The sequence below is a fragment of the Tiliqua scincoides genome, chromosome 4, assembly GCF_035046505.1.
Source record: "Tiliqua scincoides isolate rTilSci1 chromosome 4, rTilSci1.hap2, whole genome shotgun sequence".
Classification (NCBI taxonomy): Eukaryota; Metazoa; Chordata; class Lepidosauria; order Squamata; family Scincidae; genus Tiliqua; species Tiliqua scincoides.
Window position 1 is genome coordinate 190,070,171 of NC_089824.1, and position 19,397 is coordinate 190,089,567.

Here is a 19,397-nt window from a genome sequence, read left to right on the forward strand (position 1 = left end):
CCATCTCTTGGGAAAAAAAGGCATCACACAATAAAAACAAAATGCAATACTTAAGCACATATTTAAATACATAATAGCCTTACAGTCAAATCTTGGGCATGATGATGATGATGATTGATTAACAGTATTTAAATACCGCTTTTCAATGGAAAGTTTACAGATTACTCAGAAGTAATGCCTCTTGATTCAATGGGACTTACTCCATAGTAAATAAGTATAGGACTGCAGCCATAAAGTGCTTTTGAAAATTACTGAGACTTAAAGAAATCTCCAGGAGAAGACAATTCAATGGTTTGTGAAGAAGCCTTCAAGAATGAATTTGAGATGGAACAAATGAAGAAATTGGTCTCTAAGATATGTAGAGGCTCAATTCTATCCAACTTACCAGTTCCTGTGCAGCCACAATGCAGCCCCAAGGAAAGGGAACAAATATTCCATTACCTGGAAGAGGCCTCCATGACTGCCCCCTTACTGCAGGATGTAGCGCATGCCCTGTTGGCATTGCTGCACCAGTGCTGAAAAATGGATAGAATTGAGCCCCAAGCCACTTAGAGGCTAAGGGCCCAATCCTATCCAAATTTGTAGAGCAGATGCAGCCGCAATGCAGCCCCATGGTAAGGGAACAAATGTTTCCTTATCTTGAGAAGGCCTCCACAACTGCCCCTCCACCACAGGATGCAGCACACACCCCATATACACACCCCAGAATAATGTGCCATGTGATATATTTTCATTACTGTCCTTGATAATAGTAGGCTTAGGGCCCAATCCTGTGCTCGGCGGCATGGCTCTGTACCAGCCTCACCGCCAGGCTCCTGTTGGTGCTAGCCCAGTGCCTGCTGGTGCTGGGCTAGTGCAGAGCGGTTGCCCAGCTTCCACGGCTTGGTGGTCTCCTGGACCGCCGAGCTGCAGAACAGTAGGTGGGGCAGGGAGGAGGCATTCCGGGGAGGGGGGAGGTTGGCGGGGGCAGAGAGAAGGTGGGGAGGAGGTGTGACGCGGGGAAGGGGGCGGACTGGAGGCATGCCGGGGGGAGGGATGGGAGGTGGGTCCATGGAGCTCCGCTCTGTAGGATCCAAGGCACTTGTGTAGGGGTGTGGGCCCTGCACGAGTGCCTTTACCTTTAAAATGAATAGCCCCATTGCGGGGCTGCTTACCTTACTTGGGGGAAGGGGACAAAAGCCCCCTTCTCCTGAGGCACCTCCTGCAGTAGCTCAGGAAGCGCAGGATCCGGTGGCAGCCCTTCTTGGTGCCGCAGAGCCTGGACGCCCCGGGCAGCTCAGGATTGGGCTGTCACTATACTACACTGCATTCAGTTGTACAGTGGTGACTTGGACACTCTAGCCCTCTCCTCTGCTCCATACCACTCCCAATTCCCAGTTGAAGGATTGGTGGTAAGGTAAGGGAAGAGAACATCTGACATGCTGCGTCAGGTGCCAGGAGGTCTTGGATTCTGGAAAGCTGGAAAGGCCACTTCAAAAGCTCAGATACTGCACTTCCATTATGCTGTTAATATAAAAATACTTTTTTTGTCATAAGTTACAGGTGCTTTTACTGTCTGAACAGCAACAGCACCATTGATCCAGCTAAGACTGGGAATGGCAGATCAGCTTCCATCGTAAAGCCATATTTTAAAATTCTTATGGCACACTAGTAAAGAAAATTGTCCCATGGTGAAATTAGGTCAATGCACTGTCAGATTTGAGAAGATTTATTTTATTCTCCACCACTGGTTTAGCTATTTATAAAACTGAAGATTGCTACCTGTTTTTTTGGGGGGGGGGCCTTTATTGTTGTCAGGAATCTATTTTCGTGCTTTGATAACAAAAGTGCAAGTTTGTGGTGTTGTTGATTATCTCTGGTTGTCCCCATTGAGGTTGCCCACATTCATCAAAGGGATCACTTAACAGGTTGACCCCTGAATCCTCAGTCCTAGCAACAGCAATAGTGTTCAATGTATCATTGGGGGCAGTAGTGCCCTGAGGAGCCCAGTACAGGGCTTTGACTTGGGGCCTCCCAGAAGCTTGGTGCCAACACTGTGCAATGCAATGTCATTTTGTGATGATGTGTTTGCACATACTTGCTTGCCAAAATGAATCCAATCTCCAGCCAGATATTTCATACCTGGGATGAAAGGGCCCCTAGGAAAAGTCCTGAAACTTGCAGAACTCTTGTACACTCATGTGCAGACTAACATTTGAAAATGCATTTCTGTTGCCAAATATCTCTCCTAAATGCGAAATAGGGACAGTGTCTTATCAGGGATAGGCAACAAATAATACAAAGACTCTCTCTGGAAAACAGGAACTGTTGATGATGTGAAGCAATGTGCTGGAGCTCTGTGGCAGGCACGTAGGGCTTCCTCAGCTAAGTCAATGAGGAAAGAATTAACTGAAAGCAGAAAGTTTAAACATTACTAGTTTAGTCAGTGACAACTCAATGTAGGATTATCCCTGAATCAGGAGTTCTTAAATTTTGTCATATTAAATCTCCCTAAGTCTATGAAGTATAACAACTCAAAGCAGACAAAAAAGAAAATGACTTGCAGCACTCCTACTCCAGGCCCTGAAACAAACCTGCAATTCAGGAGGTGGACCTAGTGATATTGCAGTGATGAATAACAATCTACCAGAATTGCCAGAATAACCATCTGCAGCCTTTTTTCCTGCCTAACTACTGGTAATTCAAGGAGGTGAAATGGTGTATCGAGAGTGTCAGTCCAATCCTAACCTGTGCTGGAAGAGGCAGGTATCCAGCGCAGGTTAGAAGACAGCTGGAGGACAACACGGGGTAAGGGGATATTTTTTTCCCCTTACCCTGTGTCTATGGGGCTACTCGGATCTGTGCCAGTGAACTTGCTTGATTCACCTCCTGAACCCCCTTCCTCTCCCAACCCCCTCCCCACCTGCATTCTGCCCTCCCGCCATTCTCTTCCACTCCTTGTGCTGGCCTGCCCCAGCTGGCACAAACGTACCCTCTCAGATCAGTGCAGAGAAGGGGTCTAGGAGGAGCAGGCTGGTGTATGTCTTTGTGCCCGTGCAGCGCTCACCATAAACTTGCTTTATGGCATGTTTGCAACATTTGGGAGCTGACGCAGCAGGGCTGTGCCAGCACAAGGTAAGTTCAGGATTGCAGTCTGTATTATTTTGAACAGAGGAGAGGAGTTGGCAGACATGGCACCACTCACCCAGGGATCTTCTGATGGCCCTTCAAAAACCTGTCTCAGGCCAAAACCCTGGGATCTGGCTGCCCTATGCCCAACTTATGTAGCAAAGCCCACATTGCCTCCTTGCCCACTAAATATTTAAATATTACAATGAGAAAACTCAAGGAAGACTTTATTACTCCTTAGGCAAGATACCACTCTGAGAATCATAACCTGGCATTGTATTTTGAATTATTTTCTTTTTCTAAAGCTGAATGCATGAACAACTTTTTTTTAAAATCTGCATGTCATTGCTTAAAAATAAAATATATATGATGCCTTTTGCAAAACTGACTTCCTAAACTGTACTTTCATTTTCACATGGTTGTGCTTTTAATCTGCTCTCAAGTTATTAGAAAAGAAAAATACTGTTAAATTCTCCTTCTGCAAACCAAATGTGACTGGCATGCTGTCCATGGAATGTGGCCACTGGAAGCAGCTGATAAAAAAATGCAAGATGTGGTCTTCTTTAAAAAATTGTGGATAGGAAAATCCATTTTATAAAATGGATGCATCTGATTGCAACTGAAGGGAATTAGGTGTTTGGTATGAGATGAATTTGCAGAAGGAGGAATGTTGAAATATAAGCTATCAATTATTTCAGAAATTTGAGCACAATGTCTTAAGACAGAAAGATTGGATGAGGAAGAAGATGGTTTGAAGAGGAATTCCATCTGGAACAGGAGCTGGAAGAAGGGAAAGGAAATGACAATGTGATTAATAATAATAATAATAATAATAATAATATACAGTATTTATATACCGCCTTTCTTGGTCTTTATTCAAGACTTTATTCAAGGCGGTTTACACAGGCAGGCTTATTAAATCCACGCAGGGATTTTTACAAATTGAAAGAAGGTTCTCTCTTTCAAGAACCACCACATTCAAGGTGTTACACTCCGATCTGGTTTAACATTCTGGCCTCCATCCTCCCACGCTCCGAGCAGATGGAACAGCTCAGCTGCAGCTTGCCAGCTGCTTCAAGGTCGCACGGTGCCGGTGGCCTCGAACTGGCGACCTTGTGGATGTTAATCTTCAGGCAAATGGAGGCCCTACCCTCTAGACCAGACCTCCTGCCTCCTGATTATTTGAAGATGGATTTTGAAGAACTACAGGGAGCCAATGGAAGCACAGGACAGGATATGATAAACATTAGTGGTATAATGTGCCTACTTGATGACAACCATTGTAAAGAAAAAACAGCAATAATTGCAACAAAGTACCAGCAGTGTCTTACCACAGCTCATGGAAATAGCTAAAAAAAGGCAATGCTGATGATGTAAACAGGAACGCTAACGTTCTAACACAAAGCTACAATTTTATGTGGCTTTTTGCAGGGTTTAGTAGACAACGGTCTCTTTTGTCAATCCCTTATTAAAACTTGCATCAGGATCAGGAGAAGGAATCTGCACTGTGTGAATTCAAGGCAGCCAGGGAATTTTGAATGGTAACTCTAGAAAAATTGCACATTTGCTTTCTATTTTCACCCATCCATAATTGGAACATATGGCTGTGGATCAAATTGGTATGCCAAGCATTTGGGTTAAGTTGATATGAATAGCAAAGCCAGCTTGACCAGGTGACTGGGTGTTAATATTTTAGGGATGCCACTAAAGTAGCTTGCACTGTATTCTGAGTGGTGCTTTGCAGGATCTCTTGGGTTGCAGAGGATCATCTAACATAATTCCCAGATTATGTGATGCAATGATTTCAATAACTGAGCTGACCCTGCTGTGCTGTCCCAGAGTTTGTATGGAAAGCCGTATTCATATAGCACAAGCCTAAACATGTTTACTCACAAGTAAGACCCACTCTGTTCAATGCAGCTTACTCCCATGTAAGTAATGCAGCCATGGTGAGTCATACAATTTGTATACCTAATCCATTATTGTATTGTCTGCTGTAACTGCCAGTGATTTTCCAGATAGCTAGTGGTCTTTCCCAACTCTGCCACCAGAGATCCTCTAAAATGCTGGAAATTGAACCTGGGAGGAAGTGAATCTACATGCAGACATTCTGAACAGGACTGACTGGTGCTTGGGCACTGGCCAGAATTCCCCCCCCCCCCACTCTCTCCCTCTTTCTCCTGCACCCTCCCCATGAATGGCTAAGGAGAGGGGAGGGAGCTAAACCTACCCTCTCCTTCAGTTTTCACCACTCTTGGTACAGCCTCCTTCCATTGTGCTGCTCTTGTTTCAAATGAACAGGAAGCTCAGCTCCCATGCTCTTCCTGTACATTGAGAAAGGACTGACATGGGGCAATGAGGCTGCACTCAGTGCAGTATAAGGGAAAGGAAGAGCAGGGGCAGGGGATGGGGTTCTGTCTCTCCATCCCCCAGCCCACTCAGCTGTTTTCTAGCATGGAGAGAGTGAGGAGATGGAGAGGTGACTGCAGCAGGTTATCCATATCCTCTTCTCAGATTGGACTGGAACGCTGAGTGGCTTTGTTGGTGGAAGCTGGAGGAGCTGATGGACAGATGCTGGGTGCATGGCACCCATCATCAGTTTGCTGTTTGGTATGAGCATTTCCGTGGGAGGGCTGGCCCTGCTTCTGAATATATATGGAGCTGACAGCCCAATCCTAACTAGCCAGTGCCAATGCAGCTGTGCCAACGGGATGTGCGCTGCATCCTGGTTTGTCCCCTTACCTTGGGGCTGCACTGTGGCTGCATTGGAGCTGGAAAGTCAGTCAGGGTTGGGCTGTTAGTCAAATTGTTAGTCTATCTAGCTGAGCTCCAACTGGCAGTAGTTGTCCAAGGCAGGGCTGACTCATCCATGAGTACAGAGGTCACATCAGGCAGCAGATTGGTGGGAAGAGCCCACCTCCATCTGTCCATTCATCTCCACTATTCCCTCTCCTCCTCCCTCCCTCATTCTTTGGATTAGAAAAGAAAGTGGGGGATGCATCAGAAGAGGAAGTGTGGAGGAGAGCAGGAGAGTGGTGGGCTAGAGATAAATGCTTCCACTCTGTTCTCTTTCCAATCTGTGGACTGGGAGGCACAGAGGTAGGCACATTGCCAGATGGGAGGGCAACATGTGACCATTGTCTCAGGCATTGGGAGGTTTGGGGCTGGCTCTGCTCCAAGGTCTCAAGATTTCCCCAGTCCTGCTATCTAATTTTCTTTTTAACTGAAAATGTCAAGGACTAAACCTGGAACTTCCTGCTTGTAAAGTTCATGATCTGGCATTCTACCCCTGAGCAATATCCCCCCTCTGGTTTGGCACATGGTGAAACAGTGGTGTGATTGCTTCACCAGATCCCCTCGGTGGTAAGTTCACCCACATTTAGCATGGCACAGCACACTAATCTAGGTGGAGTGGCCCACGTGTTCCATGCAGGTTGACCTGTGTGAACCAGGCATGTGGTGAAGTTATCCCATGGCTGCTTTGCTACATACAGATGTTTGGTGTGGATCAATGGCATAGATTCTATGCCATTTTCACTCTAGCACTCTGGTTGTATTTTTCAAAGAGCAACACCAAACACAGTCTGCGCACCAAAACAAAAATACAACCCAACATAACTGGCATGAGGTGGGAAAAAAAAGTCTCCTGTCAATGTTTCTTACCCAGGCATTAAATGAATATTCCAGTGGTTCTCACACTTTTAGCACTGGGACCCACTTTTAGATTGAGAATCTGTGAGGACCCACTGGAAGTGATATTATGACTGCAAGTGACATCATTAAGCAGGAAAATTTTTAACAATCCTAGGCTGCAATCCTACCCTGGAGTAAGTCCCATTTACTATCATACACATAATAGCCCAGTGATTTTCAACCTTTTACATCTCACAGCACACTGACAAGGCACTAAAATGGTCAAAGCACACTATCAGTTTTTGGACCATTGACAAGGCACACCATGCTGCCAGTGGGGGGCTCACATCTCCCATTGGCCCTATTAATAAATGATCTTCCCCCAAATTCCTGCGGCACACCTGTGGACCACTTGTGGCACATCAGTGTGCCATGGCACAGTGGTTGAAAATGGCTGCAATACCCTGTTAAAAGAACAGATCTCTAACATTTCCCCAGATGCAGTCACATACCTTGGTAGCATCAAGTCTAACATACTAAAAATAAAATATTGAAATGAATGGCGGCCCACCTTAAATTGGCTCACGAACCACATAGTGGGTCCTGACCCACAGTTTGAGAAACACAGGAATATTCCATAGGAATGCTATTCAAGCAGTGTTTTAATTGCACACCTTTGCACAGCACCGATTAAAATATTAAAATCAGCAGAGCAAAATAGAGGGATCTAGTACAGGATGACCAGATGTCATAACTTCAAAAGAGGACAAGCCACCCCAAAATGTAGGACATCCAGGAGAAATGTAGGACATGACAAAATAAAAGCTAAAAACACTCATGTATTGATTTCATGTGGTTGATTTAAACACCATGTTACTTATTATTACATTTAAGACTATGGGCGTAATCCTAACCCCTTATGTCAGTGCTTTCCAGCACTGGTTTAGCGGTGCCAATGGGACGTGTGCTGCATCCTGCAGTTGGGTGTCACTCCCGGAGGCCTCCTCAAAGTAAGGGAATGTTTGTTCCCTTCCCTCGGAGCTGCATTGTCCTTAGGTTAGTGCTGGAAAGCACTGACTCAGGACCCAATCCTATCCAATTTTCCAGTGCTGGTGCTGCTGTGCCAATGGGGTATGCACTGCTTCCTGTGTTGGACGTGCAGTGACAGAGGCCTCCTCAAGGTATTTTGTTCCCTTACCTTGGGGCTGCATTGTGGCTGCACCGGTGCTGGAAAGTTGGATAGGGTTGGGCCCTTAAGGGATTAGGATTGCACCCTATATTACATATAATTTATTCATTCCAAGCAGCCTGCTCAGTGGGAAAAGGAGGACACTGAAGTTCTTTTCCAGCACAGGAGGCCAAAAAGGAGGACACGTCCTGGGGAAAGAGGACAGCTGGTCACGCTGGTTTAGTGTGTGTGTTGCAAACTCTCATTGCAGCCATGAGTGAACAGAGATGGGGAGGGGGGAAGAGGTGCTGGGAGCTGCCACCCTGGACCTCATCCAGCAAGGAAACTTGACCCCCCCTCCCAGGAAGATGCCATCTCTGCTGCTTTGCGGACACGCATGCAGAGGCTGCTCACTGCACCTCCAGACCCTGTGGCTGATATGCAGGAAATCTCACATCCGGGAAATGAAAAGCTTGCAAAGACGTGGAATGCAAAGAGCCAGCACACCCCCCCCCTTTTAATGCTGGTGGAAGCAAGTAAAAGCCCCCTTGATTGGAGGATGCAATGGGGAGCAAACCCCCCTCGCCCTTGCAAACCCCCTGGAAAGTTGCACGGCCTTCGCAGCGGGCGGCAGGGCGGGGGAGTCAGGAGGGGGGCAGCGGCTGCTGCAGAGCCGGGAGGCGCAGGGCAGCGCTGGGGAGCGCGGGGCGGGGGGGGCGCAGTCCCTGCCCCAGCCAATCCCGGCAGCGATCACATCGATGCAAAGCAGGAGCACAATGGAGCTTGCAATGAGCTGCGCTGCAGCCAAGCTTGGTGCGGGGCCGCGCGCGTGGCTGACGGGCGTCCCCTCCAATGGCAGGCGCCGGGGGGCTGCGGGCGGCCAGTGGCTGCGGCACGGGGGCGGGCCCGGGCCAGGCTAGGGTGCGCTCGCAGGGTGTCTGGGTCTAAACTTCACCAAATAATAGCTGTTTGTATTTTGGCTGCTGCAGGAGCCATTTTAGGTAAGTTGCGCTCTGAACTTTTCCAGGGGCGCTCCGGGGGGGGGGGCGCGGGCGGGGGGGGGCTGTGGCTGGCCGGCCGACCGGGGGGGGCAGCCTATGAATGGGCTCCGCGCTCCTGGGGCAGGGCAGGGAAGGCACCGTGGCCAAGGAGCCGGTGGCTGGCCTGCCAGGCAGGCGGCCCAGGCTGAGCGGGGAGGGGGCTCGCCCACCAAGGGCTGAGCCCCCCCTCAGACACTGTCATGGCTGCTGAGGGGGAGGGGGAGGCAGGGTCTGTCCTTGGGAGCAGACCTGGGAGGGGGTGGTGCAGGTGGTGATGATGCCCTTGCGCAGAGTTGAGAGGAGGAGGAGGGGGGAGGATGCCCATGTGGAGTCCAGCCCCTCAGGTCCCCTGCCTGGAGTGGCAGTCCAGAAGAAGGGAGGCGAAGCTCCCCCACCTCAAGCACAAGGAGCAGGGGATGAGGAGGAGCAGGGGATGAGGAGGATGCCCCTCAGCTCCCCTGCCTTGGCTGTGCAAAGCTCCCCCCTTCAAGCATGAGGAGGAGGAGGTGAAGGTGGGGAGGATGCCTCTCAGGTACCTTGGGGGCATGGGTACTCTGCCCTGGGTTGGCAGAGTAGAAAACCCAGCAGAGGGACCAGAGGCAGGGGAGACAAAGCTCCCCCCTCCAAAGCACAAGGAGCAGGGGATGAGGAGGATGCCCATGTGAAGCCAAGCAGGGATGCCCCTCAGGTCCGTGCCCTGGATGTGCAAAGCTCCCTCCCTTCAAGCAGGAGGAGGATGAGGAGGTGAAAGTGGGGAGGGTGGTTGAGCCAAGCAGGGATGCCCCTTAGCCCCTTGGCCTGGCTGTGCAAAGCTCCCCCCCTTCAAGCACGAGGAGGTGAAGGTGGGTTGGATGCCCATGTGGAGTCAAGCAGGGATGCCCCTCAGGTCCCCTGCCCTGGCTGTGCAAAGCTCCCTCCTTTCAAGCAGGAGGAGGAGAAGGAGGTAAAAGTGGAGAGGATGGTTGAGCCAAGCAGGGATGCCCCTCAGCCCCTTGGCCTGGCTGTGCAGAGCTCCCCCCCTTCAAGCACAAGGAGGAGGTGAAGGTGGGGAGGATGCCCATGTGGAGCCAAGCAGGTGGGTCTTGCCTGGGGTGGCCCCCTGGGTCTTGCCCACAGGTCTCTTGCCTGGGGTGGCGGAGTAGGAAACCCAGGAAAGGGACCAGAGGCAGGGGAGCCAAAACTTCCCCCCCCCCAGCACAAGGAGGAAAAGGAAGATGCCCATGTGGAGCAAAGCAGGGATGCCCCTCAGATCCCCTGCTCTGGCTTCGAAAAGCTTCCCCCCCCCCAAGGCTCTGGAGGGGGGGAAGCCCAGCTGCAGCTCCTCCTCCTCTGTGCAATGGATGTGATGGTGGCAGCTTCTGCTCCTGACCCTCTCATCCCCCCCAGAAGTTCTCCATGCCTGCCCACTGTTTTGCATGGGTGGTGATGATGAGCAGGATTCCCCCCTTCCAACCAACCCCAATCCAAGACTCCTCTGGGTCCCTCTAGTAGTCCCATGCACTGCAGTGTGCTTCCTCCCACCTCTACCCCCAAGGAAGAAAAAAAAAGCCACCAAGAAGCAAATCAGTTCAGCCCACCTGCCTCTTTTTAGCAGATCCAGCCACACAACTACGTCCATGAGTCATGTGTGCATTCCTGCAACCATGACCAAGTTTGGTGCAATTTGGGGGCTGCTAGAGAGAGAGAGAGTGAGAGAGAGAGAGAGAGAAATTAGCATCCATACAGAGAGTTGGAAACCCAATTCCATCTCTCCACTCCTCCTCCTTTCATTGTTTTGTGTGCTGCTCGCCAACAGGATGACTGTCTTTGGAAAATTACGACGCCTGGAGCTAGTGATATTTTGTGTTGGGCTTGTAAATATTTTTGTCGATTTTAAAAAGTCAGTCTATCAAGTGGGGGCACTGTGACGCTCCTGAGACTTCCCAGAGTGGAAAAAAAAAGCTGAGCTCCCATCTTATGTGACTGGGTAACCCCCACAGTGCAATACTGTATCTTGTGATTATGAGACATATTCTTTGAGTATTCCTCAGTCCATTTACTAAAATGACATGCAGCATGACATGTTAGTCTGAACGGCATCAAATGAAACTTGAACGGTGTACTGAACACGCTGACCCTGTGGACTACTAACTTGCAAAGTGTGGATGTAGCACTATGATGTATACATCTGAGCAGAAACCATAGTTCAGTGGTCTCTCAAAAACCTTTTGAGATTCTTTGTGGAATTTGAACTAGTACCTGTGTATGTCAACGAATGATGACAGATCCAGGTTGCTAGTAGTGCTCTGTAACACAGGAAGATACTAGAAATTTTGAAAAGACCAAAACTTACTGTGGTTCCATTCTGACATCAGTTGTGTTAAAATGATGCTAAAACAGCTATGATTCTGGTGATGTTTTTGTATGCCCCCCCCCCCCCCGTTTCAGCAAAATGTCAATTCATGCCATAGTCTTGTGTTGCAGTTAGAAAAACAACTCATTGTTTAATATCTAGAATATCATCTCCCAGGGCTTCTTGACCTAGGGCAAGCAAGGGCATCTTCTAACCCTGAATTAATTAGAAAACATAAATAAAAGCTGCTAATGAAAGCAATTAATGGACAAGGCTTTCTGCTCTGTGTAAGCAGCTGTGGACAACTGTCCTCACTGCCGGCTGATCTGTTCCACCTCTCTTGCTGTGTGCAGAGCAGACACAGATCTTTTGTGACTTTGCAGTGGTTGTCACAATAGAACAGGCATGGCAAGTCACATTAGAGTCACATCTCATTCACTCTGTTGCTGCTGTCTGCCTGTGAACCCGTAGTTGCATTATACACCCCTTAATCTTCATCATTTTGATGACTTCTTTGGGGAATTCTTTACGTCTTGTACCAGTGACTGTTACTGGTAATCGGAATGGATTTCTTAGTATTGATCAATAAACTTCTTGGTCTAAACATTATAAGGAATCGGAAGGAAAACTGCCTGCTCACAAATGTATGTAACGAGAGGAGGAAAATAAATTGCATGTCGTTGCTGGATAGTGAGGCCATTTTTATTCTGTACTGAGTGTTTCCTTTGTATTGATTTACTTTTCTAACAATTGTTCTAAACTTTAAATAAAGTTTGAGGCATTTGATATTTTTTTTGTGTTAATTCTGTAGTGATATTTAGCACATAAGATACTGTAGATAACATGTTGGACAAGGCCAGTTGCCTTCTGTTGCTAGGACCCTCCATCACCATATGTACTAAAATAATATTTGCCAGCCTATAATGAAGATTTTTCCTGACCTATAGTTTGATTACTATCCTTAGGCCTTGTTCTCATTGTGGTAGTAAACCTGTGTCTGGACTTGGATAGAACCCTTCTCCCTGATGTCTGGTTTTCTGAGTGAAGGGATAATTTTTTTGTATGGTGAAATATTCAAGCATATGAACTCTCCCCAGCTATAGTCTGAAGTGGGTTAGACCAAACAATGATTTACTGCTTCAGTGAGGTTTTTGTTGAGACAAAAAAGGTGCTTTGGAAGGAGAACACTTATTCCTCTAGTGCAGGGGTCTCCAAACTTTTTGGCCAGAGAGCTGCATGAAATATCTGGCACAGTGCTGAGGGCCGGAAAAAATTTAAATATAAAATTTAAATAAATAAATTAGAGATGGGACTAGATGAATGAATAAATGAATGAGTGGGCTTGTTCGCTCAGCCTCTCTGGCCCTCAGAATACCCTCCAGATGCAGTCAGCTCTGGTCATGTTCAGTCGAGTGGACCAGAGGCTTTCAGGGGACAAGAGGCTGGCCATGGGCCAGATAGAGGCTCGTTGCGGGCCGTATTTGGCCCCCAGGCCGGGGTTTGGAGACCCCTGCTCTAGTGTAATCTTATAAACTCTGATGATTTGGTAGCATTGCAAATATGTTGTTCTCGTGTTCCACATCGATACGTTGAATTAAATGTTCAGGATTATCATGTCAATTCTGTAACAGGTTTTAGGTTATCTGCAATAGTTTTTGCAAAAGATTTCCTTCCTTTAATGATAAGATGTGTTATTTTCTTGCAATTTATACTCTTGGACTAATTCATTTGGAAATGATGATCATTTATTTCAATGACTGATGTGCGTTGCTATCCTGAACATGTTTGTGTCCAGTGGGGCTTAATCCTAGACAAGCATGCATAGAATTGCAGACATAATTTGTCACTGGGCATTGCCTGTATCCTTTTATTATCCTATTGTCATTTTGACTAGGCTAAGGCCACAAAATTGAACTGCATCAGTTATTATAACTTCTTACTGAGCATTGTTGTTGGGTGGCATGGTTCATAAGCATATGCTGATATCAGAGGAAGCTGAGCTTGTGCCTTTTGAGACAAAATAGGAATTTAGCAACCTGTTTCTTGCCCTCCCTGGTGAGATCCAGTCTGTATAGTCCCTGGTGGGACCTCTTGTAAATCAGCTAATCTCTATGGGATGTTGTTTCTTAGATGTGTTTAAAATAATGAGCTACTGTGATGGTTGGTGACAGAAAAATGCAAATTCTTGGAGTGGGATTTTGCTACAAAACTCATTTTAATTTGTTTAACTCTAACTTCTCAATACTTGAACATTTTCCCCAGAAAGCACTTCATGCCAGTTGTTGATTAGCAGAACTTACATTTAGCTTTGGAAATTTGGTCTTTGGTGCATTCCAGCTTAATTAATCAATTGCTGGTTTCATTACAAATGTGAACTTCTACAAGAGCTGCTTTTCAGCATATGTAAAACTTAACTATGGAAACAATAGTCAAATAAAAAAGTCACAACTATTGAAATAGTGTTACAGAAGGTTTGGAGCTGGTAGATTTTCTTTTTTGTACAAATAGGTGTGTCTAGGAATAGGGCTGAGCTTTTGCAGATTTCCCTGGAGTCAGCTGAAAGCTTACGGTAGTGTCTGAAGCACTGCCTGCTTAGGGTCAGTTTGCAAAATTGAGAGGTACATTTTTAATGGTTGCTACTATTTCAGGCTGCTGGTGGGGACACTTCATGTTTGGATTTTCCTCTCAAAAAAATTATCTGCAAACCTTAAAATGGCATGTAGGCTGATAAGCTAGTTTTAATTTGTGTAGAAAGTTTTCTTTGTGGGGGAGATTTTAAAAATGCCCTCTTTCCTGCTGGCAGTCTGAAGTGATACAGTCTTGAAAAACTTTTGCCTCTTAATTTTGCTGATTGTGTAAAGTGGCCCTTAAAGGGTAATACAAGGGTAATACAAAACAGGGCCCACAATGGCTTTCTTGGATACAAAGCTATATACCAGTTGTTCTCAAACTTTTTAGTACCAGGACCCACTTTTTAGAGTGACAGTCTGTTGGAACCCACCAGAAGTGATGTCATTAACCTGAAAGTGATGTCATGGCCGGAAGTGAGATCATTAAGCAGAAAATTTTTTTACACACCCATACCATATGACTAAATCAAATCAAATTAACTAGTTAAGTAAGTAATTAAATTACAATAAATATCATGTTGGCAACCTTCAGTCTCGAAAGACTGTGGCATCGCGCTCTGAATGGTGGTTCTGGAACAGCGTCTAGTGTGGCTGAAAAGGCCGATTCGGGAGTGACAATCCCTTCCACACCGGGAGCAAGTGCAGTCTGTCCCTGGTCTGTCTCCCTGGCTATGGGCCTTCCTTCTTTGCCTCTTAGCCTCAGACTGTTGGCAAAGTGTCTCTTCAAACTGGGAAAGGCCATGCTGCACAGCCTGCCTCTGAGCGGGCCGCTCAGAGGCCAGGGTTTCCCACCTGTTGAGGTCCACTCCTAAGGCCTTCAGATCCCTCTTGCAGATGTCCTTGTATCGCAGCTGTGGTCAACCTGTAGGGCACTTTCCTTACATGAGTTCTCCATAGAGGAGATCGTTTGGGATCCGGCCATCATCCATTCTCACGACATGACCGAGCCAACGCAGGTGTCTCTGTTTCAGCAGTGCATACATGCTAGGGATTCCAGCTCGTTCCAGGACTGTGTTGTTTGGAACTTTGTCCTGCCAGGTGATGCCGAGGATGCATCGGAGGATGCATCGGAGGATGATTTATATACAATAAATATAAATTTTAAAAATTTATTTAAAATAAAGAAGAACCCTTGGCCGACTGGCTACTCGCTGGTCAGATATCTTTTTCAGGTCATATCTTTTTCAAGGGACTGCCATACTGGACAGCAGTTGCACTAGACCAGGAAACATGGAGCAAGTGTGGGCAAGTGTGGGCCACATTGGAAAGATTGCCAATGAGGATGGACCATCAGTGTATGTATTTAAAGAAGAACCCTCTTAACTCTCCCCAAGCAGTTGCTGATCTGTTTAAAGAAAATTCCCCAAACATCCCACTGGTTGCAATTCTATCCACACTTACCCAGGGATAAGCCCTATTGACTGTTATTATTAAAAGCCGATACATAGTAGACTGTTAAAAGTTAAGATGTGTAAAGTTTCTCCAAATGCAGTCACATACTATGGTAACATCGACCCTAATATATTAAAAATAAAATACACATTGAAATGAATGTGGACTCACCTGAAATTGGCTTGTGACCCAGCTAGTGAGTCCTGATCTACAGTTTTAGAAATGTTGCTATATACGATATATTCTGTAGTTCAGTATTGCATGTTTACTGTGTGTGCTTCTAAGTTGTTTAGTGGGGACTATACAAATACTTTTATTAGATACAGTAAGAAAAGGGACCCAATTTCTAGTAGTATGATAGCTCATGGGCAGCCCAATCCTGAGCCACCCGGGGTGCCCAGCCTTGGCGGCTCTGAGAATGGCTGCTGCCAGATCCTGTGCGCCCCAGGTTACCGATGGAGTGGAGCTCCATGGACCTGCCTCCCTCCCTCCCCTGGCACACCTCCCGCCCGCCCCCCTCCCTGCTACGCCTCCCCCACCCTCTCTCCGCCCCCTGCTGGGCTCCCCCCTCCCTGTAATGCCTCCCCCCCTCCCCACCCCTGCTTACTGTGCCGTGGCTCACGGTCCATGAGACCGCCAAGCAGCAGAGACTGGGCGACCGCCCTGTGCTAGCCTGGTGCTAGCCCAGTACCGGCTGGCGCTGGGCTAGCACGGGTGGTAGCCCGGCAGTGAGGCTCGCAAATGCGCCTTATAGCACGTTTGCAACAGTGCACAGCGGCACGAAGCCGTGGCACTGAGCCCAGGATTGGGCTCTCACTTGTTTGCACTTCAAAGAAACAGTTAGTAATAGGATTAAATCTCAGTTCTCATACACAAATGAATTTGCTGATGTTTCAAAGAAAAAAAAAGTTCTTTTCAAAGTCAGAACCAAAGATGTCTGCTGTCTGTAATCAAACATGGAAACTTTTGTTGATTCTTCATGTGCTGTGGTCACAATCCTGTGTGTATCTACTAGTTGTCCCATTGAAATAAATAAGCCTTCTGTGTAAATATGCATAGAATTATGCTAGGTTTCTAATGCACTCAAATAAAATCACAAATAGTTGCTTTCTGAAAGCTACTTTAACAACGATTTTCATTTGTCGCATCTCTTCCCTGCACCTACCTCAGAGGATTGCTGTAAGGATACAATGAGAGAACCCCCATGCACAATGAGAGAACCCTGCAAGCTCTTTAGGGATACAACTGTGATTAATCAAGTTTAAACTGGTCTGATTCTGGTGTGAGCCATTTATTAACCAATTGCCTCTGTTCTCCTTTGTTTGATGTAGGTTTTAATAGCTCTCTTGTGGATTTTGTTCTAGTATGTTGGCAAATTTACACTCTAAGGAGTGTAAAGGAGTGTTTTCTTCCTTCTACCATCATGCAATTAAATACTTTAATAAGAAACAAAAACCTGAATTTCTTACTTCAGTTTGAACAATTTTCTGATTCATTTTTTCCAAACCGTGCTTATAACATTTCTGACTTTCCCTTTGTATCTTTAGAGAAGTCATAACAAAGTATAAATGGATAATGCAAACCAAAATGTTTTTCTTAGACCTATCTTGCTTTATTAGGGAGGCTGCTTGAGAATGTAAACTTCTTTTCAAGGACAACTGCAAAGCTTGTAGAATCAGGGGCAATGTTTATTGTGAGGCATATGTGTTTTGTATGAATCAGGGTATTTCAAGACAGCCCACAGTCTGAATCTACCCTCAAATTCTGCCAACCACTCCTACCTCCCACCAGCATGCACTTTCACTATCATGCACTCATCTTGCTGTGTTTAAACTAGTCTGATTCTTCTTCCTCCTTATGTGCTCCAGGATTTTCTCCATCAGTCAATTTAGAAGAAGTGGCAGGCTGTTTGTGAGGAGGTAAGCCCTCCTGTTCTCATGTGGCACCTACAGTTCTGCCACTGCTTCTTGTAAAATGTGTGAGCAGCTGGTTGGAGTTGCTTGGAGAAGTGGAAAATGTGTATGTGGTACAGGCACCCCCTGCCAGCTTGCTTCCACTTCCAGTCTATAGTCTGAGGAAACTGGTTCACCTGACTTCATGGCTGGGTCCACTCCAGCCAAACACATTACAAATAATTAGACCTCACTGAGAGGATTCCCTTTATACAGGCTGTCAAGGGCCAGTCTAGATACGATGTTGGCAGACCCATTTGTCTTTTCCAATAACCAGAGGGTGGGATTCTGCTTCTTAAACAAAAGATGTGTTTGAGGGGGTGTTGAGCCTTCTTCCCTTCACAACTTCTCTTCCTGCAGTATTTCTCCTTTTTCTTCTCAGCTAAGCCGTAATAGTGGAAATGAGCTTGACTGGGAAAAAAAGCAAAAGGATGGTAGGGTTGGGGAGACAAAGTGGCTTTGCAGGTGTAAGTGCACGTAGGGTTCAGCTTCCCTCACTCATGTGCCTCTACTGCTCTAAAAATCAGACCTTTGCAAACCTCACTTTGTATGTGATTGGGGCAGATCTAGACTTTTGATCTTCTTCCATAATGTGTAGTTTGAGCCTTAGATTTTAGGGTTCCTATAGTTAAGAACAAGTATGTAGAGAGATGACTGTTAAATATTCAGAAAAGTTAGGAGGAAATAAGCTATTTCTGATTTTTTTTTAATGCCCTCATCTATGGTTTGTGGTGTGATACTGTGGGCCCAGTCTTTCCAGCGCCAATGCAGCCATGCCAGTGGGGCGTCCACTTTTCCCTACAGTGGAGGTGGGCAGGCATGGAGGCTTCCTTAAGGTAAGGGAACTTCAGGCCACTTAGTTGAATTTAAACCAGAACCCCAAAACCAATAGTTGGAAACTTACCCCCCCCCATCACTCACTGTTGGCAACCTTCAGTCTCGAAAGACTATGGTATCGCGCTCTGAATGGTGGTTCTGGAACAGCGTCTAGTGTGGCTGAAAAGGCCGATTCGGGAGTGACAATCCCTTCCACACTGGGAGCAAGTGTAGTGTGTCCCTGGTCTGTCTCCCTGGCTGTGGGCTTTCTTTCTTTGCCTCTTAGCCTCAGCCTGTTGGCCAAGTGTCTCTTCAAACTGGGAAAGGCCATGCTGCACAGCCTGCCTCCAAGCAGGCCGCTCAGAGGCCAGGGTTTCCCACCTGTTGAGGTCCACTCCTAAGGCCTTCAGATCCCTCTTGCAGATGTCCTTGTATCGCAGCTGTGGTCAACCTGTAGGGCGCTTTCCTTGCACAAGTTCTCCATAGAGGAGATCCTTTGGGATCCGGCCATCATCCTTTCTCACGACATGACCGAGCCAATGCAGGCGTCTCTGTTTCAGCAGTGCATACATGCTAGGGATTCCAGCTCGTTCCAGGACTGTGTTGTTTGGAACTTTGTCCTGCCAGGTGATGCTGAGGATGTGTCGGAGGCAGCGCATGTGGAAAGCATTCAGTTTCCTCTCCTGTTGTGAGCGAAGAGTCCATGACTCGCTGCAGTACAGAAGTGTACTCAGGACGCAAGCTCCGTAGACCTGGATCTTGGTATGTTCTGTCAGCTTCTTGTTGGACCAGACTCTCTTTGTGAGTCTGGAAAACGTGGTAGCTGCTTTACTGATGCGTTTGTTTATCTCGGTATTGAAAGAAAGAGTGTTGGAGATCGTTGAGCCAAGGTACACAAAGTCATGGACAACCTCCAGTTCATGCACAGAGATTATGATGCAGGGAGGTTAGTCTACATGACCTGTGTTTTCTTAAGGCTGATCGTTAGTCCAAAATCTTGGCAGGCCTTGCTAAAACGATCCATGAGCTGCTGGAGATGTTTGGCAGAGTGGGTAGTGACAGCTGCATCGTCGGCAAAGAGGAAGTCACACAGACATTTCAGCTGGACTTTGGACTTTGCTCTCAGTCTAGAGAGGTTGAAGAGCTGATGAATCCCAACCAAATGGAGTCTAAATTTTCAGAGGTTCAGTTCTTTGGCAAGGTTGTGTCATTAGGCCCAGGATGCTCTACCTACATTAGCCAGTGTTTGTGTGGCCTCATTCCCCTGGGGGCTGGGGATAAGAATAGGCCCTCAGTTTGGCTGTACTTGTTGTAAGAGGCGACTAA

At 46.9% G+C, this 19,397-nt stretch overlaps 1 protein-coding gene across 2 annotated transcripts in view; it reads left to right on the forward strand.

Annotated features, from left to right (window-relative positions):
* The first annotated feature begins 8,833 nt into the window (after positions 1-8,833).
* CHD6 (chromodomain helicase DNA binding protein 6) overlaps positions 8,834-19,397 on the forward strand; it is a 160,963-nt gene continuing 150,399 nt past the window's right edge. For both annotated transcript variants that reach the window (XM_066625300.1, XM_066625302.1), the window contains exon 1: positions 8,834-8,910. The gene's annotated coding sequence lies outside the window, so the exon portion shown is untranslated. The remainder of the gene's footprint in view (positions 8,911-19,397) is intronic.